Below are 6,000 nucleotides of genomic sequence, written 5' to 3' on the forward strand. Positions count from 1 at the left end.
CATTAAGAGTTTAGATGTGAAAAAGATACATTAGTAATTCTGACAATCTGGGGCATCTTTTTAGCAAATTCTTTTATCACAGATCCTATAATCTTCATGTATCCCTTTTATGTACCCTTCCTGCATGAAGAGATAGGGCCAGTACACTTGTGAGGACATGAGCTTGAACCTGTTTTCTCCAATTCAAACACTTTATCTTTCTCCTCTGTCCTTTTCAGTGTGGTTAAGGGATATGTCCTAATGGTTTCCTATTCATTTCCCTTATGTCAATGTTTTAAAATGTTATTAGTTTTGGCAGTTATAAATTTGGTCAACATTTAGCTTCCCAGCTCTCATGCAGAAACAAAATTAAAGGACATATTTGCTTTTAGATTAGCTAGTGATTCAAAAAGGGCTGAAAATAAATAATTGGAGTCTCAACTGAGGAACAGGTGGTATATTACAAGGGGGGAAAAAGGTTTCCTGTTGGAATAGACACATGGGAATTCAGGTGAACAACACTTGGTCAAATAATAATGATATATATAATCCTTATTATTCCCACTTTAGAGCGAGTACTGTTACCGCCAGTGTCAACATCCAGATTTCCTGTGACTTCACTTCAGTGTCAAGTTTCAAGAGTAAATCCACAGCTAAAAATTGCCAGCAGTAGATACAAACAATTTAACAAACATATCAAATGTCCTTCACAGTCTGAGCAAATTTTAAGAGCATGATGCTTAAATATTTGATTAGATAGTGCTGTGGGGTGTTCATGAGCTGAGCCTGCTGACTAAGATCCTTTTGACTGCTTACCCTTTGCTTTGTAAGGGAGGGGGCAGGGGAGCCCCCAAGGTGAGAGTAAATTACAGCTTTCCATGGCATTTCTAAATGAAAATGGAGTCAACTATTCTGTGATTTTATAATCCATAGCTTCCAAATCTGCTAATTAACACCTACAACAATGAGTAAAGCTACAGCTCAATGACATTTGATCAGATGTGGTGCCTAGCCACAGGGCAGTCCTAATTCTTATGTTGTTTTCTCCCATTCTTATGTTGCAGTCTCCCATTATTCTTCAATGATGCTAGGCCATCTTTTCTTGCCTTCTCTCAGGCCTCCATCAGCCACTCCTTAAGTCTTCTAGGAGTTATGCACAATGGATCTGATTCATCCCTGAGTGGTTTTGTCATATCTGCATATGATGTTGCATGTCTGCAGACTGAGTTTATCCTCACTTTGATTTTCTTCCCACACCCCGCAGTTTTCAAAACACCTCACTGGCACTGGGTGCAGGTATCAAATCTTTTGTTATCAGGTCAGCTTTACCTCAATTCTTAGGCTAGCAGTGGTCTGGCTGGAGAGTTTTGGACAGTAAATCTCACAATAGCCATGTTGCCTGTGAATTATGTGGAATTCTTTGTAATTTTTAATGAACTGCTAAAGGCCATCCAAGGCTCTCTTCTATGGAGAGGACTACACAGCCAGTCTACCTGTGCATACTCTGTATCTCCTCTGACTAGGTTTGGGGACACCTGAGCATAGATCATATGGCAGATGTATATCTGAGTGAATGCTTGGAAAGATCCTTTAATGTCTTTTGGATGAAAGCAGCAAGGAGAAAATCCAGAACTCCAAAAACCATCAGACACCTCATAGCCTTCTAGCAGCCCCATGATGAGGCGGTAGCAGAGGGTAGGATGTAGTCAGATGAACAGTTTCTCAGCCTGATTTCAGAATGATTAATGGCAGCCATTCTTGCATCACAAGAACAATGTACAAAGCACAGCTCAGCCCCCACTGAATCACCAAGCTGTCCTTTCTCAGTTACTCTCTGGATGTCATTCAGTCCTACATACGTATTTCCACTATAATTTTATTTTTGTCATTGGTTACTACAACACTCCGTGTGCCTGCACACACTGTTGCCAAGAGCTCTGCTATGTCTCACTTGCATTCTACACGGAAGAAATTAAGGTGTTCATCATAAAATATATGTTTGGTAAGTTGCTGACGTAGGCTGAAAACACTAAGCCCCAAATACAGCTTGTCTATTACAGTCAAATAAGGCATAACTGGTGGTTTGGAGCATCTGTTATGAGTGGTGCACTGTGAAAAGCTCTCAAGAAATTAATTATATCACTCTCTGTGCCCTGATTTTGTAGCTACATGAATCTGGACTGTTTGTGAACTTGTATGCAGTCTTAGTGGTCAGAATGACAACTTCTATTATTTCCCTCCAAGTTTTTAAATTTTTAGGTATAAAAATAATTTGCAGATTATAACACACATGAAACTCTTTAAAGAACTTTAATTAAATGTTCAGCCTAAAAGGGTTTTGCCTTCCCTTCATGAGGCTAAACTCTCATTAGTATTAATATAACTTATATGTGTTCCATGAAGAGAAAATAGGGCCACAGTTTGTAGGGGAAAAACTTGAAAGAAAATAAGATTCTTAATTATAAATAAGATTTATGTTAATAAATATTACAGATATGCCATGAAAAAAAATCTGAAACCCACAGTTCATAGTAAGTAAACAAATATTTTAAATTAAGTACTTAGAGAGTAGTAGCTTGTTTGTAATTTCTTGTTTTTCGTATATTCATATATATTGTAGTACCACAGATCTTATCTAGATGGAATCTTTGTTATATTTAATACTATATAAATATGTAATGAAATTACTTACCCAAAAATATTGAAGTATTAATTTTATTTATAGCCCAAGCCAACCCTATTGTCTGCAACACTGAGTTCCTACATAAGTAAAGTATTTGCTATTGATTTCTTATAAGCTTCAGTGAAACATTAAATAAACTAATTTTCCTTTCTGGGTCTGGTTATATGAGTTAGCCACTAACATTTGTCCCTGCTTATTAATTAGTGTCCCTAATGTGCCCTTGGATAATCATGTATAGAGGAAACAGCATCTGTCACTTAGCTCAAGTCAAAGTTGACAGAACAAATGTAGTTATTATAATTGTTAGGTAAATAGACACTTTTATTCTTGCAGTTTTTTAATTCTATACTGCCAGAAAATAGGCATTTTTTTTTCATCTAGCTGAAAACTATCTGAGCAGGACTAATTCACAACTGATTTCAAGAGTAAAGAAAATTTATAGTATATTTTCCAGGGTGTATGAAAATAAAGTTCTGGCCTGAATGAGGAATTTCTGTAATTTGAAAAGAATCTTCCATGATTGGAATCAAAATCTTGTAATGATGGAATATTTCTGAACAGTAAAAAAAAATTTTCAATAGGCGATGAACAAAATGACAGTTTATTACTATAGTAAGTGATCCTTTTACTTTTTAATATCTTATACAATAGCAATTCTTTAATGTTTCAGATGCAGTTTTGTTGCTGCTATGGTTACTGTTGTCACTTGTATGTGTGTCTATGCTGATTTGTATAATCCATGAAAGGACAGAAAATCTGGACTCGTGTCTATATGAAATAATGTATCAGTTAGCCACAGAATTTACCACAATGGAAATAAATGCATGATTCCACTTTGATTTTTGTATTAAAGAATGCTGGGGTGGGTTAATTCCCTTGGTGTGTCTTATTATTAATATCAAGTGTGTGGAATGCAAATCAGTGTGGATTTCTGAGTGGGGAGCTTTGGCTCTCTGGATGCTCAGAGGTGGCACCAGAGTTCTTGGGGAGAGCTTACAGGGACAGGGACATCCTGTGCTCCTGAGCCAGGTCATGTGGGATAGACCAAGGGCTGTGGAGAATGACCCTGGTAGTAGCAGCAGCAAAGAGGGAGCTTTAGCACTTGTTCTCTGACTGTTGTGTCCTATTGCAAGGTTGAACTCATCTGCCTGACTGCTGGACTAGATCCAAAGGAAGAAGAAGCCTTCACAGGCCATATGTTCTGTTTTCAAAAAATACCAGGTCAACAATTGCTAAATTATTCCTGTTTGTATCTCAGGGCCTTCTGGAGAGCTTGACATGTCTGGGTGACTCTTGCATGACTTCAGCTATCACATTTGATAAGCCAAGCAGAACCTCATAGTCAAATTTCCCTTCCTGCACTGCAGCCATGTTGTGCTTTTTGTTGGAATGTGTTGGGACGCCATTTCTTTGAAACTCTTTTGTACCTCCTGTAACTCTCTGACAAGATGGTTGCTCTAGGGTGGTGCTGGTGGCACATACCAGCTATTGGACCCCTCCACTTATCCTCTACATCCTTCCCTGTTTCCACTTGATTCCTACAGCAAGAGGTTGTAAAAGTAGCAACAGAGGGACATTTTAGCAATTCTGCTCTACCATGCAAGCCCTTCTAAACCAGCAATATGATATACTTTAAACTCTCTCGCTTCTTTATGTATCATAGAGCTGGGACAGAACACCAGAACAACAAAAGGAAGACTTCTTTACATCCAGTCACCAGCTCAGTTGGTAGCAGAGATGTGTTTCACTTGATCATTGCAGCCAGCAGTGACTGAGGTCCATTTCTGAACAGCTTTGTCCTGCATAAAAACCATTTCTGTTTTTCAAAAGGATTCAATATTAGACACGAAAAAAATGGTAAGATAGAAAAAGAAAAGAGTTCTCATTAAAAGTGTTCATAGAACTGAAGTTCTAAAGTATTTGTATTCATCCCCTCCCTGCTGCTGGCTGTTCTCGAGAATCAGGACAAGCTAATTTGCTCATTGTTTGCTGGAGACAGAAAGTAATGTAAGTAAGTAGGAACTCAAAGCACATTGCTGACTTATAGCCTGTTCAGAGACTTTTTGCAAATTGTTTATGCTATTATTCCCAATGCCAATTAATTGAACTGCATAATTCTTATTGATACTGGTGTAACTAATATATTTCCCTCCAGGTATGGGTTATGTTGGTGTTGTGAACCTTGGCCATTACTTTTTTGGGTCTTATTTCTTTGGATGAGTTGCATATTTATTTGACATGCTTTTGGATTTTTTTTCTCAAACTGAGCAAGTTTGGTTTAAACAGATATGTAGATGGTGAAGTGCAAGTTAAAGTTACAGTTACTGACTTTTACTTTAACAAATTTGTCCTAAATACAAAAGATTTAGGACAAATTTATTTTTAAATATTTACTTTCAATACCATGTGGTTAATGAATCTATACAGCTGTCAGTTTTCAGTGTAGCTATTGAAATCAAGCTGACTTGCTTTTAAAAGAGAAAATTTCAAAAAATGAACCAGATAATGAAGAAACAAAAGTGATTTCAAAACATTTTTCCAGGAAATGGGTTCATGACCAGAGAGAACCAGGACCGAACTTCTATACTTTTAGAAAAAACTATTTAAAATATAGTTATAAACAAAATAAGTTGAAATTAAAAATAAAAATAAAGAAAAAATAAAGAAAAAGGAATGGGGGGGATCAGTAAAGACAAAGTATTATCTAATCCTTTGATTTTCTAGGATGGCTGCTAGTACAGGCAAGTGTGATTTTTACCCTCTTTGGTAAGCAGCCATTGCAGAGTTAATTAGTCTCCAGTGTTAGCAAGTGGGTGGCATTTACTTTTATAATAATAGGTCTGTCTCTAAAGTGGAGATAGCACAGGTCATGATTGTGTACCTTATCTTTTGAGGCAGGAACAGTAAAGACTCTGTAAATGGGTTTAAGCAGAAAGTTAACTAAAAGCATTTTGGTGTGTCCCAAGAATGTCGTTTGTTGTAATTATAGAATGGCAAATATCAAGTGGAAAGGATGCTGTTCTGGGGTGGCGTGGGTGACTCAGTGCTCACTATTCACTGCAGAGCAGGCTGTCAGAAAGTGCTACTTTTCTGACTCACTGCATCTTGTAAATGAAGAAAGAAACATGAGCTATATTCATATTATATTCATCAGTGCCATGTTATTTAATTCCAACAGTGTTTGGAGGATTTGCTCAGCTACTGAGCCCTTTGAAGTGTTAGGCCCTTGCTTAGTAGTAACAGTAGTAATGCCTAACAGAGTTACTGGCATTTTAGATATAACTGTGGGCTTAAGTGCCATGCTTAAGCAATAAGAACAAAAATGGCAAAGGTAGTGT

General features: G+C 37.1%; 1 long non-coding RNA gene across 2 annotated transcripts in view; it reads left to right on the top strand.

The window, feature by feature from the left end:
• Window positions 1–4,216, top strand: part of LOC137479296 (uncharacterized) — a 91,954-nt gene extending 87,738 nt beyond the window's left edge. Inside the window, exon 8 of one of the 2 annotated variants that reach the window (XR_011002144.1) lies at window positions 3,921–4,216. This is a non-coding gene — a long non-coding RNA (uncharacterized lncRNA). The remainder of the gene's footprint in view (window positions 1–3,920) is intronic. The other variant, XR_011002145.1, reaches the window with a different exon arrangement.
• The last annotated feature ends 1,784 nt before the right edge of the window (window positions 4,217–6,000 follow it).

This window comes from Anomalospiza imberbis, chromosome 9 (assembly GCF_031753505.1).
Source record: "Anomalospiza imberbis isolate Cuckoo-Finch-1a 21T00152 chromosome 9, ASM3175350v1, whole genome shotgun sequence".
Taxonomy (NCBI): Eukaryota; Metazoa; Chordata; class Aves; order Passeriformes; family Viduidae; genus Anomalospiza; species Anomalospiza imberbis.